The 25,766-nt window shown below is 39.7% G+C and overlaps 1 pseudogene across 1 annotated transcript; it reads left to right on the plus strand.

The window, feature by feature from the left end:
* Positions 1 to 18,802: 18,802 nt before the first annotated feature.
* LOC308648845 (cytochrome c oxidase subunit 7A2-like, mitochondrial) lies at positions 18,803 to 19,152 on the plus strand (annotated as a pseudogene). Its single transcript has one exon. The product of its transcript is annotated as a cytochrome c oxidase subunit 7A2-like, mitochondrial (transcript).
* The last annotated feature ends 6,614 nt before the right edge of the window (positions 19,153 to 25,766 follow it).

Here is a 25,766-nt window from a genome sequence, read left to right on the forward strand (position 1 = left end):
AGAGCTTTGTAATGTTGTGAACAACCAATAAAAAAAATAAAGCCAAAAAAAAACAAGTTTCCATAAGTTCTTTTAGACAAATAAAGAATGTCATTTCTTATTTCAATTCATGGAGCAAACAAAACTTGATATCAAAATTGAACAAAGAAAATAAATTAATCAACCAATAAAAAAAATGTAACTGTGTTTGGAGATAGGGTCTTTGAGAGATGATTGCAGCTAAATATGGTCTTAAGAGTGGAGAGGGAGGGAGGGAGGGAAAAAGGGAGGAGGGAGGAAGGAAATAAAAAATGATGGAGCCTTGATCAAATAAAATTAGTGCTCTATAAAGTAGTAAGACAGAAATATATCTCCTCCCCCTTTATTGCTCTCTCCTTCCCTATCTCCATCTCTATTTCTATCTCTAATTTTATCTCCATTAACATACACACACACACACACACACACACACACACACACACACACCAGGCAGTTACCAGGCAGCAAAAAAATCCCACCTGGGGAGGAAGAGGTTGTTAGACCATAATGCTTGTTGTTCCAGAAATACTAAGAGTCAAGTTGTTATTGGACAGCTCTAATACCACCTAGGAATAAAGAGGCTACATCATAATGTTCTCTGCTCCAGGAACATTAGAAATCAAATTGGTAGAAAATAGGTTTTATTCAAAGTCAACCTTGAAGGAAGATGGAAGAAAATTGTTTCAAAAGTTCTATCCCCCAAATCCCTGAAAATTAGCCTAATTTAAAAAAAAAAAAAAAAGAGGCAGGTAAGTGACACAGGCAGGAAATGTGCCTGTTCAGATTTAGTGATCCTATAGTTACACAGGCCTGAATGGGCATCTCTGTTCCTACCTTCTGTGGAGACTGCCAGGGTGGAGGATCTGATCTTCAGCTTCCTTCTCTCAGCAGAAGAAATGTATTCCCATTTCAGTCAGGGTGTGGCCCCAAAATTTAGTCTGATTCAGAATGGGTAAAGAAATCATTTTTATTCAAAGCCAGCTTTGGAGGAAGATGGAAGAAACATAATTGTGTCAAAAGTTCCTGATGGACTAACATCCCTCCTCTAATGCTATGGTAGGCTTCAAGTCAAGTGCACTAGGACCATTTAATATGAAAGAGCCAATATTATTTTGTCCACATATTGCAATAGATTTCACCTGATAGGCAGACATCCAAAACAAAAATGAACCATAAGTGAAAGTCTACCTAATGCCTTTAGGTGCAAATTGTTCCTAATTCCAAGGGGAAAACACATGTCACTCCAGCTGTTCCCAGACTACAGATACTGTGACATCAAATTTTCAGGAGTTGGTTCTCTTCTACAAGAGCCCAGGGCAAACTATTAGCAGTTTGGGGAGGGAGAAAATCAAATTTGAGGGGAGAAATTATGGAAATGAAGAGACAAAAGGAATGGGGAACTCTCCAAGTCCTCCTCAGAACACCAGTTCTCAAAGTGTGGTCTATGGAATCCTTGCAGGTACTCAGATCCTTTTACATGGCCCATAACATCCAAAGTATTTTTATAACATTACAAGATATTGTTTGCACTAAAGTAAAAATTAGCAAGAATGGAAGCTATGGTACCAAACCACAATAGTAGTTATTGTTTTGTTTTGGGTTTTTGGTTTTGGTTTGGGTTTGGGTTTTTTGTGGTGCTAGGGACCCAGGGCCTTGTGCATGCAAGGCAAGCACTCTACCAACCTACCTATATCCCCAGCCCACCAGTTATTTTATTCTTTACCACATCATAACTGCAGGAAGAAAATAAAGCCAGTTAAATTAAGCATGTCCAGGTTAAGGCATTAAAATTATTAACTTTATTAAATCTACATCTCAAACTCTACATTTTTAACATATGTGATTAAATGGAAAGTATACGTAAAACACTTCTACTACATTCCAAAGTAGAATACTCAAACTTTTGAGCAGAACTAGTCCCATTTTTTATGTGGTGCTGAGGATTGAACCCGGGCCGCACGCATGCCAGGTGAGCCGGCTACCGCTTGAGCCACATCCCCAGCCCTAGTCCCATTTTTTAATCTTTTTTTTTCCTTTTTAATGTGGTGATGGGGATTGAACCCAGAGCCTCATCCATGCTAGGCAAGTGCTTTACCACTGAGCTATCTTCCCAATTCCCCAAGTCCCATTTTTATGGAATACCATTCCTACATAAAATAATATGGAAAACTATAATTACTTACACTTAAATATTTGGCTAACATTCTCAAAAGTGACCTGAGTCATTCCTTTGAGATAATGCACTACTCACCAATGATAAAATTTAAGTTCTCAAGAGAAAATTTGAATTTGAAGAACTTAAATCCACTACCATAAACTTGACAGTTTCCCAATACAACCTTTTTTGCTGGAATCTGTGGCAATATCAACACAAAATTTTTTTTGGGGGGGGTGAGTGTTCGTTTGCTTGCTTTGACAATCTGATTACTTATATCAACACTGGAAGATCTATTTAACTTGATCAAAGAACTTATAACTTTAAAATATATATATTAGCACAAGATCTAGTCAATGTGCAAAATATACCTGTTGATTTTAATGTGACAGAATGTGAACTATTCAATGATATTGTTCTAGGTTTCACATTGAAAAGAACTTTTAAGAAGCTAATACTTGTGTCATTTAGTGTTGTATCCATGATAAATAACCACAACTATCTAAAAACATTCTTAATAGTATTCCTTCCACATTTGTGAGAGGCTGCATTTTTATTTATTCAAAGAAAATAACAGGCTACATACTGCAGATGTGAAAATTTATCAGTTTTCTAATGAAATGGGTTTAACAAAAAAGACATTCAAAATTATAAAAGAGAAACTGTACTTACTGGTGAAAGAAGGAGGAAGATAGTGAAGCAAATCTAGGTAGCAACGCTGGACCATCATAGCCCAGAAAGAAAGTAAAGAAAGAACAGCTGACTAGAGAGATGGGTGACAGAGCAGGCTATCTAAAGCTCAATATTGAACAGCTTGAGACTTGGAGGGACTTGGAATTTGGTTACTGGAGAAGAAAATAAGGATAAAATTCCTTGATCCTGAACCCTAATCAAATGATGTCATGGGGGAGGGGTAATGAAAAGAAAGAGGAAAAGCCTATGAGCTAACATCTGTAACAGCAGCTGGAAAGAGAGAGACACCAAGTTAAAACAAGGCAGAAACAGAAAAGACAGAGAAGGAGATCACACAGTTCAGCCCAAATTTTGGGCCAACAACTGTCCCGGGCAGGGAAGCCCAGGGAGAGTTCACAGCTAGCCATCACCCTAGAAGAAATTAAATCAATACATTTTCTTCCTACCTTCCAAAAGTAAAAAAATAAAACCAGAGGGAATGCATCTAAAATGGGTTTTCTCAGTAATCCATCTAGGAGGAACTTGTAGAGGGATCACTGCTAGCTGAAGGTTTCTGAAACCCTCTCCTCCTCTTCATGGACAAGGAGAGTGGGATAAGTGACCCAAGAATAAATCACTCCTGGAGGGTGCTAACCCCAACCTACTGCTCCTCATGTCCTCTGCAAGAGCTCAGGGGAAGACAGTGACAGGTAAAACCCCAGTGATATGCAGCAGCCAGAGTGGAGGCTTCTGTGCCATAGAGAGCCTGAATTCATAGGCAGTTGCAGACAGACACCAGGCTTCATGTTACTTTCAAGAAGACCCTGTCAGGGGAAGCAAGGGCTCAGCATCTCATGGCAGTCAGTGATAGCGCTAATCCCTGCATCCTGTGCCCCTGCACCCAACAGAAACAGCTAGCAAATGCAGCACAGCAGCCACAAGCATGAAGACTCAGGCCCCCTGGCTGACAAACAAGAATTGGTTGGTGAGAAAATCATAGCAACCAGGGAAGTAGTTCCTATGCCCAATCACCTCTAGGAAAATCCACAGCTATGAGTCTCAGAGTTGCCAGTTAACTCAATTCTCATTCAGACACATGGACCCACAGAAGACAATTCCTGAGGATGACCCCATGCACCCAGCAATGAACCTCATGCATGCACAAGGACAGTACACCCCACAAAGGGATGTACACCACCCACAAGTCCACTCACTTGTGATCTGTGCACTCCAGGTGGGATAGCAGCCATACACCCCCCACATGGAATACTCAGCACCACATCAACCAGACTACAATAATTCTACCTTAGAGTGCCACACCCCCACACTCCAAAATACACATGGGAAAGCTAATACTGGATTTAACAACACTAGATACATGGAGCTTTTCTTCAAGAGGGTACACAAGACTGCACCCACTACAGGGACCATCTGTGAAAGCTACTAGGTACTCAGACACACCAAAGATCAGAAGGTGCCTCTGAAAATTGTACCAGAGGGGAACTGGTATGCTCTACCTCCATACCCAGGGAAATGTAGAGGTAAAGCTAAGGAGTAGTGGGCATCTTCTAAAATTCCCACATTCTAATGAAATCAAATCAGAAAGACTCAATTAGAAAGCTCCCACCCTCCACAAGGATTATCATAAATAGCTCCAATGTCAATTTTAATCTTATAGATAATACTTTTCATACTGAAACAATGGATGTTATTATTATTCAATTTTGCAGCTCGAAACCCATTTGATTGTATTTCTTCTAATGTTTTAAACCATTAACTAGAATCATTCTATCTTCTGTTTTCCTATTTCAAGATTAAACTTGTTCTCCTTAGTCTCTCTTTTTCCTCTTGTATTACCTGCTTCTGCCTTAATCCCCCCCACACACACACGCACACCCATCTTTTTCTTCTTTTTATCTTGGCTTGTATTATTTTCTTTTCTCTTTTTTTTTCCTTTGCCCAATTTTTCTCTCTCCCCTTTAAAATCCTGATACAGTGTAATAGTAAATTTTACTATCTTTAATAACTGATTTCTCAACTTATTCCAGAACATTACTGCAATCTTATACCCTGATTAGAGGAACTTTGGAGAACATTTTCAACAACTTTTTTCCCTAAAGTTTATTATTACATGACTTTGCTTTGAAGTGATTGCAGTTAGTAGAGTTTAGAATCTTAAAGGGAGTATCAAAAGTTGGATAGTCACCCAGTCTGAGGCACTTAAAACAAAGTAGCTCACTAAATAGTCCCTTTCATAAAAGTAAAAGAGATAATCATCCCATTAGATGGGTAGACAAGCAAAAAATCAAAGGAACAAACCCACCCCAAACAGCCCACAACACTTCAACAACTAATCACATCGACACCACAATGAAGGAAATATTGGAGAAAGAATTCAGAAAGCTCATAATTAAAATGTTCAAAGAGCTAAAACAGCATGTAAGGAATGAACTAAGAAACTACAGGAAGCAAAAGTTCATTTCAATCAAGAGAGAGATTCTGAAAAAGAACCAAACAGAAATCCTCAAAATGAAATGCTCAATAAATAAAATTAAAAATTCAGTTGAAAGCATCATCGATAGGCTAGATAATAGTGAAGTGGCACCCCCCCTTTCTCCACAGAAAAGCCCTCTTCACCATGGCTGATTTTAGGACTGTCAGCAAAAGAGTCCAATGTAGATAAACTTCCTATTTTCATGTCGCCCTGTTTACTTGGCCACTGGCCGAGAAGATACCAGCACTCCAGGTGCTGGACACCCCCTTACTAGTTTTTCACAAACGTATCCAGTATAGTACTTTGAAGAAATGTGCAAACAAGGCCTCTGGCCTTGAGCTGGGGCTTCAGAGAGATGTCTACATTTTTAAGATAAGTTACAAATGGGCTCCATGGTAACAGCTGGCAGAGGAAGGAAAAAAAGGGGAAAAGAGGCTCTCCCCTTCTCAGGTGTTGTCCTTGAAGAGTTAACTTGCCCAAAACAGTGAAAGAAAAAGCTGCTTTTATGTGAACTTCTGCAGACTGTGAACTTTTGAGCCCCTCCCCTTACACACTGGGTATAAAACACTGAAACTCCCTGAACTCTGGGTTCAGGGGATTGATTGATTACAGCAAAGGCTGTACCCTCTGAACCTGGCTGCAGCCAAATAAAACTGTTTCCTGCTGTCTTCGATGCTTTGCCTCATTTGTCCCTACAACAATAGAAGACAGATTCTCAGACCTCAAAGAAAAAATACATAATCTTTTTTTTTTGCCTTTTTAATTTTTCCATATTTTTATTGTGCATTAGAATTGTACGTAACAGTGAGATTCATTGTTATATATTCTCACATACACACAATAGTATAACATAATTTGACTACTATACATGCAATACTATAACATAATTCCCCGGTACTTCCCCATTCCATCCCCACTTCTCCTCCCCTGGCCCTTTTTCTTTACTATACTGATACTGGGAACAGCAGAGGTTATACATTGTGTATAGAGTGTGGCACTCTAAGGTGTAATTTCATTATAATAATGAATAATAATAACAACATCTATTGATTCAGTGTTAAAAAATATTACCTATAAGATCAAAATTGACATTAGAGCCATTTGATTTTCATGAGATTCTCCCCCACCACCTACCTTTTCCTTCTTCTTCTCTAGCTTCCACATACGAGAGCAAACACATAACCCTTGATTTTCTCAGTTTGGCTTATTTTATTTAACACAATGTTCTCAAGTTTCATCCATTTTCTTCAGTTGACATGATTTCATTCTTCCCAAGTACATGATCTTGAAAATAAAGCCAACAATTAAAAAAAAAAGATGTTAAGAGATCATGACTAGAATATTCAAGAAATCTAGAATAACATTAAGAGACTAAATCAAAGATGTATTCAAGATGGTGGCTTACAGGAAGACTGCATTCCTACCTGCTCCATGACTTGGGATTCAACCAGAGGAATACTGCTTCTCAGTGAGGTGGGTGGAAGAGGGATTTCACTAAAATTTGATATTGGACAGTCAGAGAGTCTTAAAGACTCAGAACTTTGGGCACATTGAACAAAGGAGAAAGAGTACATTGCAGCCAAACTGGTTCTGGCAGAGGCAGCAGTAGCAGCGCTGGTTCGCCACAGAAGGGAGGGAGAACACAGAGAGAAATATAACAAATAGATTTGGCATGGAAAAACCTGAGCTCAAAAAAGCAATTTGAACTCAGTTGATCCAGAGCCTGCACTGTGAACTGGTGTTTGAAAAGTGCTCTGTATTTCTCAATGGCAGTGGAGACCTGAGGCAGGAGTCATATTGAGGTGGCCATACTGCAGTTCTGCTGAAGAGCCTGGGAGATCTTGGCAAACATTGCCTATGCTTACCATGTGGCCCAGGGCATATCTAGAAGAACACGAATGAAACAGGCACAAAGAAGATTGTAACCAGGGAGATTCAAGTCAGAAAAATAAAGGGGAGCCAATTCACTTTTCCTTTGAGTCTGGCAGCTCACATGACCCACTGAAGCAGGTTAGGAATCTGAACAGGCAGTGGTGAATACACTCAGGGGCTAACCCTGGGAAGGCTGTCTCCATGGGCAGCATAGTGTGTAAAGGATTGGTTCCCCTGCCCCATGAGTAGAATTTATGGGGAGCTCCTGAGATCCAGACTCCAGACAGAGGTTGGTAACTGCCAGGTCTTAAGGGTGGGTTGATCTAATCTCTCCAGAACAAACATCACCAACAAAGCCCTTAAGGCCTGATTAGACTTAAGCCCCAGTCACCAAAACTTCCCTCACAGAACTCTGCACATCCCCATCCTGGGAGTGCATTGATCTGGTCTTTTAGACAAGACTTGAATCCACAAAACTTTTCATTTCATGTTGCCTTATACTGGTGAGAAGGGAAACCCGACAGCTGTTTCAACCAGCTTGAGTTTTAGGTCATTCCAACTGGCAGCTTGGTGAGCAATACAAAATGAGGAAGGGGTTAAAAACTCCTAGCCCTCGCTGGCATTCACTCTTGCTCTTTCTCTCTCTCCAACTCCTCTCTTTGTACATAAAGAAGGACAGTTAGGCATAGGCAATCATCATCCATTCCAATCTTGACCACTTCAGAAGAGATGATTCCTTCATTTTTCATTAAGAATCTTCGGGGCTGGGGATGTGGCTCAAGCGGTAGCGCGCTCGCCTGGCATGCGTGAGGCCAGGGTTCGATCCTCAGCACCACATAAACACAAAGATGTTGTGTCCGCTGAGAACTAAAAAATAAATATTAAAAAAATTCTCTCTCTCTCTCTCTCTCTCCCCTCTCTCACTCTCTCTTTTAAAAAAAAAAACAAAAAAGAATCTTCTCTCTCTCTCTCTCTCTCTCTCTCTCTCTGTATGTGTGTGTGTGTGTTTTCTTGCAGTGCTGATTGGTTCATGGGCATATATACATATTTTTTTCTTTACTCATTTTTAGCATTTTTAATATAGTTATTTTTCCTTGCCTTGTCTTTTGAGGGTTAGGGTTCGGGGTTTGTTTATTTTGGTTTTGGTTTTGTTTGTTTCTCATTTTGCCTCTTCTGCTAATGGTGAAATTCTCTAATTCTCTCTTTCTCTCTCCTATTACTTTTGTCTTTTATTGTATTTCCTGTTTTTCTCCTCCTTCCTTATAACCATCACCCACTGCATCTCCTCTACTCTCTCTGCATACGTTTTTGAAATTATAAATTCCCTTCTACCTTCCTATCACATTTTCTTTCTCCTTAATGAACTATATTTTTACCCATATTTTAGAACTAATTGGTTTATATAACTCCTGCCCCCACTATTCATGCTACTGCAATTATTACTGCTGAGGAAAACATAACTGGAATCTACTGTTTGCTTTAATTCGAGATCTAGTTCATGGTTACCTATTGATTTTGCTAGTGGCAATTTTAGGCTCCATGATTCCTATTTTTTATGGTAATTAACATTGCAGGTGTCATATTAAGAACCAGTTATTTATATTAATGCTTATATTGTATGCATCAGTTTTTGCTAGTGTTTGTTTCCTCCTATTTTGTTAAATGCTGGGAACTTTCAGGAACACTACAAATTTGCAATGTAGAGACTCTGCTGTTGAACAAAACAGCCAAAAAACAGTATGCTTCACTCCATATATAAACTAATGGCACTAAAACTTAAGCTATATATTAATACAAAAACTAGAAAAGATAAAAACCCAAACTAACAACCAGACCCCAAGGAGGAAGGGCTAAGGATGGGCTAGCACCTCAGGTTCCACTCATGACCTCCACTGTAACAACAAAAACAGATAATTAATACAAATGTTGCAGATACCACACCTATGAGGAGGTCTCAAACTAGAGACCCTACTCTAGGACATTTTGGTAAGAGAAGGCTATGCCCTAAAAAGGCCCACACATAAGAAGAGAAGAGAAATCCATCCCAATGGGTGCATAAAACCCAATACAGAAATACAAGAAATATGAAAAAATAAGGTAACACAACACCTCTGATAGTTCGTAGGAACTGATCCCAAAAATATTTAAGTGGATAAATTATCAGATTAAGAATTCAAAATAATTATTATAAAAATTATCGAATTCAAAGCCAGCCTCAGCAATTTAGCAAGGTCTGAAGCAACTCAGCAAGGCCCTGTCTCTAAATAATATACAAAAAAGGGCCGGGGATGTGGTTCAGTGGTTAAGTGCCCCTGGGTTCAATCCCCCATACCAAAAAAAAAAAAAAGACATAGGCTGGCAGAATGAATTTTTAAAAAAAGACCCAACTATATGTTGTTTTCAAAAGATTCACTTTATAGGCAAATATAATCACAGGATGAAAATGAAAGGATGTAAACTGATAAACTGTGTGAATGGAACCAAAACAAACAAAGCAGGAGTAGCTACTCTTATATCCAACAAAGCAGAATTCAAGCCACAATCAATCAGAAGAGAAAAAGCAGATTGCTTCATACTGATAAAGGGAAAACCCTAACAAGAAGATATAATGATATTAAATATCTATCTATCTCTTGCACAAATGTTGGTGCAACTAATTACAAAAAAAGAGAGACATTACTCAAATCAAAGCCTCAAATAGACTCCAGTACACTAACATGGGCGATTTCAACACAGCTCTCTCACCAAAAGACAGGTCATCCAGACACAAACTCAGGAAAGACTCTTGACTTGAAAAATGTTATAAATCAAATGAACTTAACAGAAATCTATAGAATATTTCATTTAACAACTACTGAATACACTTTCTTCTCAGCAGCTCATGGAACCATCTACAAAATATTGTAGGCCACAAAGCAACTCTTAGCAAATATAAAAAAATAATATAATTTCTGGTAATTTATCAGATCATAATGAAATGAAATTAGAAATCAACAACAAAAAAACCTATAGAAACCATATAAATACATGGAAATTAAATAATACACTTTTGAATGATGAATAGGAAATAGAAGAAATTAGGGGAGAAATTATACATCAAATAAAAATAATGATATAACATAGCAAGCAATTATAAAGAAAAAAAAGCATACCAGAACCTCTAAGACACTATGAAGGCAGTTCTAAGAGGAAAATTTATAACTATGAATGCATACATAAGAAAACCAAAAAGATTCCATATAAATAATCTAATGTATCTAATTGCTCTTGAAAAAGAAGAACAGCCAATTCCAAAACCAGTTCTGGATTGAAATCAATGAAATTGAGAATAAAACACAGTACAAAGGACCAATTAAAAAAGAGTTGGTTCTTTGAAAAGATAAACCATATTGATAAGCCCTTAGCCAAATTAACCAAAAGAAAAACAAAGAGGACACAAATTCATAAAATTAGAGATGAAAAAGGAGAAATTCTCACAAACACCACAGAAGTCTAGAAGAAATGGATACATTTCTAGACACCTATGACCTGCCAAAATTGAATTAAGAAGATATAGAAACCCTAAGTGGACCAAAAACTAGCAATGAGATAGAAGCCATAATAAAAAGTCTACCAATAAAGAAAAACCCAGGCCAGGCGCAATGGCAAATGCCTTTAACCCCAGCAGCTCAGAGGCTAAAACAGGCAAGTTCAAAGCCAGTCTCAGCAAAACAAGGTACCAAGCAATTCAGTGAGGCCCTGTCTCTAAATAAAATACAAAATAGGCCTCAGTGGTCAAGTGCCTCTGAGGTCAAGCCCGGGTACAAAAAGAAAGAAATAAGAAAAGAAACACTCAGGACCAGATGTATTCTCAGCTGTGCCCTAAAAAGGCCCAGACTTTTAAAGAAGAACTAACGTCAATGCTTCTTAAATTATTCCATGAAATAGAAAGGGATGGAACACTTCCAAATTGAAGCCAGTATCACACATACCAAAACCAAAAAGGACACAGAAAAGAAAATTACAAACCAATATCCTTGATGAATTCAGATGTAAAATTTCTTTTCTTTTTGGTACTGAGGACTGAACTCAGGGACACTCAACCACTGAGCCACACCCCCAGCCCTATTTTGTATTTTATTTCAGTACAGGATCTCACTGAGTTGCTTAGCACCTCGTTTTCACTGAGGCTGGCTTTGAACTCATGATCCTCCTGTCTCAGCCTCCTTGCGCTGCTGGGATTACAGGCGTGGGCTACCACTCTCAGCTGTAAATTTTTTTAATAAAATATTAGTAAATCTTATTCAACAACATATTTAAAATATTGTACATCAAGACCAAGTTGGTTTATCTGGGATGCAAGCAAAGTTTAATACACACAAATCAATAAATGTTGTTGACTAGATAACTAGAATTAAGGACAAAAATCACAGTCATCTCAACAGATACAGAGAAAGCCTTTGACAAAATTCAGCACCCATTCATGATTTAAACACTGAGAAGCTAGGCATAAACCTACCTCTACATCATAAAGGCAATATACAAAAAAACTAAAGCCAACAAGATAGTAAATGGAGGAAAACTGAAAGCATTTCCTTTAAAATCTGGAACAAGACAAGTATGTCTACTCTCATAATTCCTATTTAATATAGTGCTAGAAATTCTAACCAGAGCAATTAGGCAAGAGAAAGATATACAATGGGTAAAAATGGGGGGAAAAGAAGTCATATTGTCACTACAAAAGATGTGATCCTGTACTTAGAAGATACAAAAAGCTGCACAAAAAGTCTTCTAGACCTAATAAATTCAGCAAAGTATCAGTTTACAAGATCAACATACAGCCAGGTATTGTGGCACATGCCTATAATCCCAGTGACTTGTGAGGCTGAGGTAGAAGGATCAACACCAGCCTCAGCTTAGTTGAGTTCAGCTCAGCCTCACTAAGTTGCATAGGTTTTTTTAGTGAGACCCTATAAAATTTAGTGAAACCCTGTCTCAAAATAAAAAATAAAAAGGGCTGGGGATGTGGCTCAATGGCTAAGTGCCCTTGAATTCAGTCTCCAGTAATAAAACAAACAAAATCAACACCAAAAAAAATCAACATACAAAAATCAATAGTTTTTCTATGTAGAAACAATAAATCTTCTGAAAAAGAATCTGAGAAAGAAATCAGGAAAACAATCTCATGAACTCAAAAATAGATATATACATACATACATACATACCTAGGAATAGTCTAACCAAGAAAGTGAAAGACCTATACAATGAATACTACAGAACACTGAAGAAAGAAATTGAAGAAGACCTCAGAATATGGAGAGACCTCCCATGTGCATGGATAGGTGCCAGGTTTCTGTTCTCATGACTAAAAGGCTCAGGGGTCACTCTAGTTAAACTGGGCTAACTGGGCTGCATGAAATAACACAAGAGACACAAATACCTTTTTCTTTGGGGTGGCTGTGACGGCTCCTCTGACCTTAAGGGTCTGCAGAAAGAGAGAGAGAGCGAGAGCACGCACTGACCCCTTTTATTGAGGAGAAGCTATTCAAATGAGGCAAGGGGTCAGGTTTCAGGGGGCTGAGTCTATCTTCATGATGTCCACTGTCAGCAGGTTGACTGACACCTGGGTAGGCCACACCCAAGGACAGTAAGAGGAGGGGGACACACACAAGGCACTTCCATGGAAGATTCTGTCCTAAACAGGGCAAGGGGTTATATTACAAAGGAACAGGTGAGCATAGCTTCACCCATGGGGCTGTAGCAAGACACACCCATTTCTGTGACTGAGCACCTCAGTACCCAGCTGGGGAGTGTAACTCAGTCACCTGTAAGGTTGGCCTCCCACAGATAGGCAGAATTCATATTGTTAAAATGGGCATGCTACCAAAAGCAATATATAGAATCAATGCTACCCCCATCAAAATACCAACGGCATCACAGAACTAGAAAAAAAAAACAGTCCTAAAATTCATTTGGAAGCATAAAAGCCCCAGAATAGCCAATGTAATTCTAAGCCAAATAAGTAATGCTAGAGGCATCACAATACTTGACTTCAGATTATACTACAGAGCTATAGTAACAAAAACAGCAGATATTGGCAAAATCAATTAGAACCCTTGGAATTAGACCAGAAACTCTGCAACCCATAGAAGAAAACAGGATCAACACTCCAAAAAATGCACAGGTAACAACTTTCTTAATAAGGCCCCTAAAATGTTCAACATAATTAGCAATTAGGGAAATGCAAATCATACCTACACTGAGATTTTATCTCAGTTGTTATAATGGCAGCCATCAAGAATACAAACAATAATAAATGCTGGAAAGGATGAAGGGGAAACACTTTAACGCTGTTGGTGGGATTACAAATTAGTACAACCACCATGAAAATCAGTACAGAATTTCCTCAAAAGACTAGGAATGGAGACACCATATATGACCCATCTATATCATTTCTAAAGAATTGAAGTCGTCATACTGTACCAATACATGCATACCCATGTTTATGGAAGCACAATTCACAATAATCAAACTATGAAACCAGCCTAGTTAACCATCAACAGAAGAATGGATAAAGAAAATATGGTATATACACCCAATGGACTTTTATTCAGCCACAAAGAAACATGGAATTATATCATTTTCAGGAAAATGGATGGAACTGGAGATCACTATGTTAGGTGAAAAAGGCAAACTCAGAAGGTCAAGGATCACAAGTTTTCTCTCACGTGGAAGCTAGAGAGGAAAAAGAAAAGAAGTGGGTCTCATGAAAATCAAAGGGGGATCAGTAGAATAAAGGAAAAGGACCAAAGGGAAAGAGGAGGGACGGGAAAGGGGAAACACTGGGGAATTATATTGGCCAAATTATTTTGTTATATTGTTTGCATGTATTTATATATAACAACAAGCCCCACCACTATGTGCAGCTATAATGCACCAATTAAAAATGTTTTTTTAAGAGGGGAGATACCATGAATATAGAAATGAATTTAATGGAGTAGAGGAAGGTGCTACAGGGAAAGGGATGAAAAAAAGAGAAAGTGTGGAATGAAATTGACCAAATTATGCTATGTCCATATATGAATATACCACAGTGAATTTCAGCTTTATGTGTATATATAAAGCACCAATTTAAAAAACATTAAATGAATAGAAGGTAGAACAGCAGAGGAAGGGGAACAGGAGGAGAGGAGAGAAAAAGAGTAAATACCGATGACTAAAATGGACCAAACTGTATTCTAAGCATGTATGATTGTGTCAAAATGAACCCAATATTATGTATAACTAAAATGCACTGATAAAAACAATTTTAATTGTAAAAGTTAAAAGATCCACTTCTCTTATTATATCCTTTTATTTTGAAGAATAACTATTTCTCTTTAAAACTATTATTTTGTTAATATGAAATTAGTTATTGATATTCAAAATGAATCAAATATCTTTTTAAATGATTGTAATTTTAATGTCAAATATCAATAGGTATAATTCACATAAACATAATCATCTTTGAGGTCTACAAGTAATTTCTTTTTCTTTCTTTTTTTTTCCTACAACTAATTTCTAAGAGTGTACAGAGATCCAGAAACCAAAACATTTGAAAACCACCGACTTACTCCCTGGGCTAGGAATCCAGGAAATAATATGACAAACAGCTCTCTCGGTGCAGTAGGAGAGCAATCAGGACAAAGTCTCTGGTTCTCATTCTCATCTTGCCGGAGTTTCATTTCTCCCTGTCCCAACCTGAGTCAGGTTCTTCTGCCTGGACACTCTGGACGCGGCTGCAGTTCTCACTCCCCTGATGTATTGGTTCCAAGAGAAGCCAATCAGCATCTCCGTGGCTCTCCGTTCTGAAATCCTCACCCTCCAGGCTGGATTAGGATAGTCCCCAAATCCGGAGGTTGGGGTCCCATACCGCGTTCCTGCTGCTCTCCAGGTCTGGAGGCCTGACGGAGACCTGGGCAGGTGAACGCGGGATCAGGAGGCAAACAATCTTTACGGAGGAGTGAGGGGACCGCCCAGCGGAGGCGCAGGACTCCAGAAGCCGCGTTTCAGCCGCCGCGGGTGGCAATCCCCACCTAGGCTCCAGTCCTTTCCTCGCTTATTCTAAGCCTGTCGCCCCCAACTCAAACCCACCACACTTCGGCCCCGCCCTGGTCCCTCCCCTGACTCGCGTCCCCTGGCCCTTTTTTCCGTCGCACGAGCCCCCGCACCCCTTCCTATCTCCCTGACCCATGAACCTGCATCGCGGGTTGCCGCGCCTCAGTGGCTTCCCTTCCCCAGGCTCCCACTCCCTGAGGTATTTCTACGCCCGCGGTGTCCCGGCCTGGCCGCGGGGAGCCCCGCTTCGTCTCCCGTGGACTACATGCAGTTTGTGCGCTTCTACAGCGACACCGTTACTGGGAGGAAGGAGCCGCGGGCGCCGTGGGGGGATCAGTTGGAGCCGGAGTACTGGGACCGGGAGACACGGATCATCAAGGACAAAACAAAATTTCCGAGTGGACCTGCGCGCCACGCTCAGATACTACAACCACAGCGAGGGTGCTAAGTGACCGCGGGCCTGAGTCATCCTGGATGCCCAAGTCCGAGGAACACCTCGAAGTGACCCTAGACCCGGAAAAGGCCTCTAAGGACTCTTAGCCAGCTTCATTTTCAGTTTAGGTAGAAATCTCCGCAGATGGGCCTGGTGGGGTGGGGTTAAGTAGGCAGGACTGACTGAGGGGCGGGTCCAGGCTCTCAAAACCTTCAGAGAATGTCAGGCTGTGCTCTTTGGTCAGACGCGGGCCTCTTCCGCGGGTATGATCAGGACGCCTAGGATGGCACAGATTACATCGCCCTGAGCTCCTGGGTTGCAGCAGACATCGCCGCTCAAACCACCTGGCCCAAGTGGGAAGCAGCAGACGTGGCCAAACGCGCAAGGCCTTCCTGGAGACCCCGTGTGTGGAGTGGCACCGCAGAAAGTGTGGGAAGAACATGCTGCCATGAGCAGGTACTAGGAGCTACGGGGTATGTCCTCAACTGTTTCTAGATCTCTCTGCAAGAAAATAGCACCCACGAATAGATACTTCCCGCCTTCTGGAGGAAGGAGCCCTCTTAGCTTTCCAGATGCTGTGCTAAAAAGTGATTCTGAGGCCTGCCCTTCTCTCAAGAAAACTAAGATAGGCTCTTCGTGGTTGCAGGGGAAACAGGACTCTGAAATAACTATAACCAACAGTTCCCTTTGACTCTGGCCTGAGCCTTGGGCATCACAGGGCTTCACAGTCTTCCTGTTGGGCTGCGTTCTCTGCCCCCTAAACTGGTGTCTTTGGAGGTTTGACTCAAGTTTTTATGATTCTCTCTTAATCCATCGAGGTGGGAACTCCTAAGCTCTCAGGTGCTTAGAGCATCTTACTGTGGACTGTCCCAAACTCATTATAGAATTTTCCAAGGAACAGATTACCCCAGAAGCATGGGTCCAGGCTGGTTCTGGGTTTTAGGGCTGCTTCAGTGGCCCAGGAGAGGTAATACAGATTGTCTGAATTTTCCTCTTCTTCCTCTCAGACTCCCCCCACAAAGACACAGGTGACTCACCACCCTACCCATGAAGGAGATGTCACCCTGAGGGCCTGGGCCCTGGTCTTCTACCCTAAAGAGATCACCCTGATCTGGCAGTGGGATGCGGAGGACAAACTCAGGACATGGAGCTTGTGGAGCCCAGGCCTGCAGGGGATGAAAAGTTTCAGAAGTGGGCAGCTGTGGTAAAGCCTTCTGGAGAGGAGAACAGATACATGTGCCTTGTGCATCATGAGCCTCTCACCCTGAGATGGAGTAAGTAAAGGGATGAGGGTGCTGGGCTGTTGAGAGCCACAGCCGAAGTGGCCTCAGGAAACTTCCAGCTGATTGGCTCACCGTGGCCCCAGCAAACTTCCAGCTGCCAGCTGATTGGCTCCTCTGGGAGGATGTTAAAAGTACTTGCCACTTACAATGACTAATCTGAATTTGTTCATGATTATTTTCTTTAATAGTGTGAGACAGTCACCTTGTGTGGAACCCAACAATATAAGATTTGTTCAGGTCTCCCCGCCATCTCTACTGGGAGAAATGGCTCCTGGCTTCTCTTTCTCAATTGACATCAGACTATGTCCGTAAGTCTGTGTTCCTATAAGCATAGTGTGAAGAAATGGGGAGACCAGCCCATTCTTGAACACTGAGACCCCTTTTCACACTGACATGTGGTCTCTTCCTTATCAACCTTCCTGTTCCAGCAAAAACAGGGCTGTCTTAACTTTATGCTACACTGAGCTTCAACTGCTTACTTCCCTAATAAAAATAAGAATCTGGTTATGGATTTATATTTCAAATTCTTGCTAACATATGTTATTACTGAGTTAATAAATGAAAGGAAGATTTCTAAAACTTGAAAGAGAAAATATAAACTGAAACCTTCCAGAATCTGTTGTTGCTGTGCTGAGTGTGTTGCAGGTGGGAACAAGAGAAGGCTGTGAATAGCCAAGTGTGGACAGGGCAGTGACCAGTCTGTGGGCAATTCATCCTGTGCTTGGATGTGGTCACTCTTCATCTGGGTCATCTTACCTGCTTTATATCTTTGTACATTTAGAGGAACCTTGCCCCACCAGAACCTGTGATCACAAGGACTCAGACGTTGAAAAGACTTTGTCCTTTCTCCAAGATCATGGGCAACAGGAGAATTCTGAGGCTGTACAAGCCTAGGCTCTGGCCTGAGTCCAAACTTCAGTCCATATCCTTTTCAGTTTCTTAATTCATTTATAGAACATATCTGTTCTTATTCTTGTATATGAGTTCTGGCCTCATCCTCCTCTCTGTGTCCCTGTCTCTGACAGCAGCAGGAACTATTTTCCTGTCATCGTCACACAATGCCTACGCTAGTCTCTGCACACAGGGTTCTCTGTGGTATCCAGCAATTAATTTTCAGACATGTCCAGCTCTTGTCCTCATGCTAAGGTTATTTCTTGGATTGTATTTTTAAGCATTTCTCCAATATATTTGGTACCAAGGATTGAACCCAGGGGTGCTTAATCCCTGAGTTACATCCTTAGCCCTTTTTATTTTTTATTTTAAGACAGGGTCTCCCTAAGTTGCTTAGGGCTTTGCTGAGTTACTGAGGCTGCTCTCAAATTTATGATCCTCCCACTTCAGGCTCCCAAGTCGCTTGGATTACAGGCATGCACCATCAAGCCCGGCTTCTCCAATATTTTTAAAGGAACCAGATTTAGAGAATAGTGGAGAAGAAGGATCCCATGATTTCTAATATTAGTTAAATTCCTGTTAGGTTTTTGTCTCCTCTACTCACCTATGTCCTCTCCCTGCCCTGAGCTCTATGAATCCTAGCTCTGGCTCAAATTAATACTCCTGGATTTATATAGTAGAGTCTAATATAGATTTTTATTTGCTTGGCAAATAGGAACCATAAGTCAGGTCAGTGAGTGCAGAACTTCTAAGCCCAAGTGACCATGACCTGAGTGTGAAAGGACTTTGTGCTGCAGATGCTACAGAGCATCATTTGTCCTGCATTTACATTAATAAAGGTAGTGTCTCTAGCTTTCTCTGGGACAGTCGCGCAGGCAGCGGCTACGAGAAGCTAGACACCAAGCATCATGTATTACAAATTTAATGGATTCACACAGAAATTAACTGGAGCATGGGCTCCAGAAGCCTATAGCCCACAGGGATTAAGGCCAGTGGTTTCCACAGAAACACCACCTATCATATTTGCCACACCGACTAAACTGACTCTAGTCCCACTGGTTATGATTATGCGAGGAAGAACAAGGTTCCAGGGCTACAGAAGTTTTTCCAGAAATCTGATGGTGTGCCCATTCACCTGAAACTAGGCCTTCCTGACCAAATGCTTTACCGGACCACCATGGGCCTGACTGTGGGAGGGACCATCTACTGCCTGATTGCCCTCTATATGGCTTCATAGCCCAAAAAACAAAGAAGTTAGGCTACAGATGATTGGTTTTTTGTTTTGGGGGTTTTTTTGTTTTGTTTTGTTTTGGCATAAACCCTTTGAAATTTCATTGTTTCTCCCCCACCCCTTCTGACTTGAATGATTTACTTAATATTTTTTCAAAAAATAAAAAAGAGAAAGATATGAAGACAGTATTTTGGTTTGCTTATGAAATGCATATGGCCTGTCAGACGTCAGGCTCATTTGACAGTTAAAACTATTATTTAAAGACACACACTGCACTGTGTTTTGGAACTCCTGATTTCCCTGGAGGTTCTGGATGAAGGTTGCACACAGGCTCATTAACATAAATCTGTGCTGAGATCCTCTGGGATTTGGGATGGCATTTTTATGCATGGAGCGCAAAAACCATTCTGGATTTAGGTGTGACTGAGAATGGAAGACAGAATCTAAGGCCAGGTGCATGAAATGAGGGGTTTGAGTCAGTAGTCACCTTGGGAATATTTCCATATTACAGCAAAATGTTAATAGCAATTATTTGCAGCCTGCCTGTATTCATTGGGCAGTTTATTTCAAAGGGTTATATGCCTCATCCCAGATCTTCAGTGAAATTTTATGTGTAATTGTTGTGTACTCCATCACAGGAACAGAGAACACTTATTTAGTGTTGCACTTTAGACTGGTATCTGTCTTGTTAATGCATCTGTGCCACAAATTCTACTTTATCTCTTATGGCTTTAAATTATGGTTTATTTTGACTATGGAATAAATATGTGAATGAAAACAAAAAAAAAGATAGTGTTTCTAGAAGAGAGAGGTACTCTACAGTGATCACTCACTCACTGACATCTATTGAGTACTATGAATAGAATACACAATTTTTGCATCTAGGATACATCAGGGAAGTATAAAAGGTCAAAATTGCCAGCTTTGTAGGGCAAGTGTTCTAGGAGAAAGAGGCAGAGGACACACTCTAAATAGCAAATAATAATAATAACAACAACAACATGGTTCATGTTAGGAGGTGGCAAGTGTTATGAGGAAGGTGATCCAGAGTGTGAGAGTTGGGGGCAGGCAAGATGGCTGTTTTTCTAGGGTGGTCAGCATGTGCCTCATTGGGAAGATGACCTCTGAATAAAGATTTGAAGAACATGAAGGAATTTGTCATGAGGATGTTTGGAGGAAGTTTATTCTAGTCAGAAGGAACCTTCAGTGCAAATGCACAAGGCAGGATCCTGTCTGTGTCTTCTGGGGACCAAGGAATCTGTGATCTCCTGAGCAGAGTCATTAAGAGGAGCTCAGAGCCCCAGCCAGTTCCAGTAAGTCTGGAGGTTGTAGAGGTTGTTGGAATGGTTCTTTGAGTGGGGCAGTTTTGAGCAAAAAGAGAAAATAGTACAACTTCTGTTTTCAAAGAATTACTCTGGCTGCTATGCTGAGAAAAGAATTAAAATAGGTTAACAAGGCAGTGGGGTAAAGTGCAGAGAACTCCTGCAGTCCTCCATAATGGACATGTCAGTTATGTCACCTTGGAAGTGAGCAGAGGAAATGGTAGTGATTGGACTCTACACACATTTTTGAAGATGGACTTTACATATTTCCTAATGCATTAAATCTTGGGTATGAGAAAGAAAAGTAAAGAATAACATCAAAAATATATGACTGTGTAATTAGAAAGATGTAGTTGCAATCAGTGGAAATGGTGTAGATGCTTATAAAGGCATACCTGAGGAGGGGATGTGACAGATACTCAGGATATGTTAAGCTGAGATTTCCACTAAAAATTCAGGTAAGATGGCCAGGTTGACAATGGGAAAGACAAGACTGGAGACATTTAGAGAAATTTGGGGACTGGAGAGTTAAATTTGGGAAGTCACATCTTATAATGATATTTAAAACCTTGAGAACTGATGAGGGCACCCAGGGAGCAATGGCTATAGAAAAGAGAGGGTACAAGGACTGAGCCCTGAAGTCCCAGTGTGCCTAGAAACACATACACCAGGGACTCCCAGACTTTCCTATGTACAATGTTAAGAGGATATCAGTTTCCAGGTCACCCAGGGCAATTTAGCAACACCCCATCTCAAAAAGGACTAGGAATGTAACTCAGTGGTAGAGTGCTCCAGTGTTCAGTCCCCAGTAAAGAAGAAGAAGGAGGAGGAGGAAGAGAAGGAGAAGGAGAAGACAATGATGACGACATAGAGAAGTAGGAGGAGGAGGAGATGAAGATTTACAACTTAATGACAAGACAAACAACACTTTCCTTCCTGGACACAATATGTGAAGAACAGTTTCCAGGAGAAGTCACTAATAAGTACTTGAAAAGATGCTCATCCTCACTTGTCATCAAAGGAATGCATATTAAAACTACAATGAGATACCACCTCACATCAACTAGAAAGGACAACACTAAAAATGCTTGTCAGTCAAGAAATTCATCTAGAAAAATAAAAGACCCAGAATAGCTAAAGCAATCTTTAGCAAGAAGAGTGAAGCAGGTGGCATCACTATACCAGACCTTAAACTATACTACAGAGCTATAATAACAAAAACTACATAGTATTGGCACAAAAATAGACTGGTAGACGAATGGTACAGAATAGAGGACACAGAGATAAATCCACAAAAATACCATTATCTTATATTAGACAAAAGCACCAAAAGACATACACTGGAGAAAAGATAACCTCTTCAACAAATGGTGCTGGGAAAACTGGAAATCCATATATAACAAAATGAAATTAAACCCCTATCTCTCACCATGCACAAAACTCAACTCTAAGTGGATCAAGGACCTAATAGAAGAAAAAGTAGACCCCAATCTTCATCATGTCAGATTAGGCCCCAACTTCCTTAATAAGATTTCTATAGCACAAGAATTAAAATCAAGTATCAATAAATGGGATGGATTCAAACTAAAAAGCTTCTTCTCAGCAAAAGAAACAATCAGTGAAGTGAATAGAAAGACTACAGAATGGGAGCAAGTTTTTACCACATGCACATCAGATAGAGCACTAATCTCTAGGATATATAAAGAATTCAAAAATCTTAACATCACACAAAAAAACAAATAATCCAATCAATAAATGGGCCAAAGAACTGAACCAACATTTCTCAGAAGATGATATATGGAAAAAAATGTTCAACATCTTTAGAAACTAGAGAAATGCAAATCAAAACTACTCTAAGATTTCATCTCACTCCAGTCAAAACGGTAGCTATTAGGAATACAAACAATAAGTGTTGACGAGGATGTGGGGAAAAAGGCACATTCATACATTACTGGTGGGGTTGCAAATTGGTGCAACCAATCTGGAAAGCAGTATGGAGATTCCTTAGAAAACTGGAAATGAAGCCATCATTTGACCCAGCTATCCCACTCCTCAGTTTATAAGGACTTAAAAACAGCATACTACAGGGACACAGCCACATTAATGTTCATAGCAGCACAATTCACAATAGCTAAATTATGGATCCAACCTAGATGCCCTTCAGTAGATGAATAAATAAAGAAAATATGGTATATATGGGATATATGAAATATTACTCAGCATTAAAAGAAAATAAAATCATGGCATTTGCAGGTAAATGGATGGAGTTTTAGAATATAATGCTAAGTGAAGTAAGCCAATCCCAAAAAACTAAATGCCAAATACCTTCTCTGATATAAGGATGCTGATTCATAATGGGGATGGGGGTGGGGGAGGAATAGATGAACTTCAGATAGGGAAAAGGGGAGGCAGGGAAAAGACGGGGTATGGGGGTAGGAAAGATGGTGGAACGAGATGGACATCATTCCCTAAGTACATGTATGAAAACACACACACAAAAAAAATACTTATAATAATACCACATATTAAGAGGCTGTGCAGCAGTTAGAAATCTCATGTGTTACTGAAAGAAATGGAAAAAATATTATACCCCATTTATAAAACAAAATTATTATCATAATTACTGATATAATTAAATATATATACACTTGCCTATGGCCCAGCAATCCCATTCTTAGGTGTTATCCAAAAAGAAAGCATGTCTGCACAGACTTGTACTCAAATATTCATAGTGGCTTTATTTATAATAGACCCAAACTGGTAATGACACACCTGTTTATCAACTTTTCAGTATATATACCAATTGATAAACTAGGATTTCAGTAATATTTAGTAACAAAAATGAAATATTAATACAAATAACATGGATGAAGCCTAAAAATAATTATGTTATTAAAAAGACTACATTGCATATGATTGTATGCATATAAATTCTAAAATAATCAAAAGGAAATCAGTGGTCACAAAGGCTAGGGTGAAGGAAGGATCAAGCACAGGGGCATGAGGAAACTTTCTATGGCAAGGGTAGAGAAGTGAACATCTTGGTTGTGGTGACAGTTCCATGATTCTAAACAATTACCAATATTCATGTAACTTTATATCCAAATTAGCACATTTCACAAAGATATCATAATAAACAAAAAGGGGGAAAGAAGGGGAAAAATATATTCTCTTTAAGATAAGTAAAAGCTGACAGAATTCCTTGTTAGCAGTCCTTCACCATGAGTAATTTGGAATGAAGTCCTGTAAGGAAATGATACTATATGGTAATTCATTCATACAGAAAGGAATAGCAACACGAATACTACATATTTAGTTATTGAGGAAATATTTTACATTGTTCTCATACTTATCCTTTCTGGATACTATTGTTTTCTTAAGAATTGGGGGCAGGAGATAGAAAGTCCTTAATTTTAGCCAGGTGGCTAATCTCCTCTAGGGCCACAGACTCTGGAATATGCTGAACAGCTCAGACTCACATCTCAAACTCTGGACACAAGAGAGAATGAGCACAGAGATAGAGTTAGGGGTGGGACCCTACTTCAACTTGCTCCTTCCTCTCCCAACATTCCTCGTCACACCAGAGACTTCAGTCTCTCCCAAACTCCAGGACTTCAGGAAGTCTTCATGAGGCAATTAAGAGAAGTAATCATGAGCTCCACAAACTTTGTGCCCATAAGCACCAACAAGAAATCCTTCCTGAAGTCTGCCCACCTCTATTTCTGTTGCAGCCTGAGTGTATTCCTCCAGTAGAGCTCAGGATATCCAGCTCATAATTTTAGAACACTCTGCTTCCCCAAATCCACAGTCTTCCTAATCCTCCCTTTTCAGGGCTGAGTTCAGATGTCATGGCTCAGTAAGGCCTGTGCTGAGGATAATTATGAAAAATTACAATCATCTCCCTCTCTTCCCTACCTTGTTCCTTTTCTCTGTAAAATTCTACTTTCTGGCACTCCTTCTTGTACTTCAGTTAGTTTGTTGTTTATGATTTGTGTCTTCTTCCATTTGATGGTAAACTCCTTGAGGACAGCAATTTTTACCTGGGTTTGGTTTGAGGTATCCCAGGAGCCTGGAATAGTGCCAGGCACATAATAGATACTCAAACATTTGTTAAGGATGAAGAAATCGATGGATCAGACCCCCTTTAACCCAGTTTGGGAGAGGAAAGGTAGGAGTTTCCTGGATGTTTGGGGGTCCTCTTTGTGCATGTGCACATGGAGGTGGGCTACATACTACCTTATCCCAGTGTTCTATAATTTTTACTGTACAGGTTTTTCACCTCATTGGTTAGAGTTATTCCCAAGTTTTTGTTTGTTTGTTTGTTTAATGTTATTGTGAATAGAATTGTTTTCTTGATTTCTTTCTCAGCAGATTCATTATTGGAATATAGAAAAGCTATTAATTTTTGTATTTGATCTTGTATACTGCTACTTTGCTGAATTTACTTATCAGTTGTAGAAGTCTTTTGATGAAAACCCATCATTGCCTTCAGCAAACAGAAACACTGCAACTGCTAGAAGAAAACATAGGGTCAATTCTCCAACACATTGGCACAGTCATTGAATTCCTTAATAAGACTCCTAAAGCTCAAGTAATAAAACTAAGAATCAATAAGTTGGATGGCTTCAAATTTAAAAAGCTTCTACCCAACAAAAGAAACAACAAGAGCATGCACAGAGAGCCTATAGAATGGGAGAAAACCTTTGCCACCTACTCTTCTGACAGGAGATTAATAGCCAGAATACATATAATTATATAGAATATAATTATATATAAATACATAGAATTAGAATAGAATTATATATATATATATATATATATATATATATATATATATATATTTCAAAAAACTTAACACCAAAAAAGTCAAATAACCTAATCAAAAAATAGACAAGCCAGGCACAGTGGTGAATGCCTGTAATCCCAGTGGCTCAAGAGGCTAAGACAGAGTTCAAGGTCAGACTCAGCAATGGCGAGGTGCTAAGCAACTCAGTGAGACCCTGTCTCTAAATAAAATACAAAATAGGGTTGAGGTTGTGACTCAGTGGTTGAGTGCCACTGAGTTCAATCCCCGATACCAAAAAAATAAAACTGACTGTCTTGAAGGAAATTATGGTAGATGATAACTCCTTTATATAAAAAAGAATAACTAGCTACATAAATATTACATACTTGATTAATGATAAAATGTTTTACATTGTATCCATACTTGTTTTCCTGGATATGGTTGCTTTGAGTATCTAAGGGTTAGAAAGTCCTTAATTTTAGATCCTGACAGGTGGTGACTGTCTTCTAGATCCAGGGTCTCTACAATTTGCT

This window comes from Spermophilus citellus (genome assembly GCF_964194105.1).
Source record: "Spermophilus citellus genome assembly, chromosome: 5".
In the NCBI taxonomy this organism is placed as follows: Eukaryota; Metazoa; Chordata; class Mammalia; order Rodentia; family Sciuridae; genus Spermophilus; species Spermophilus citellus.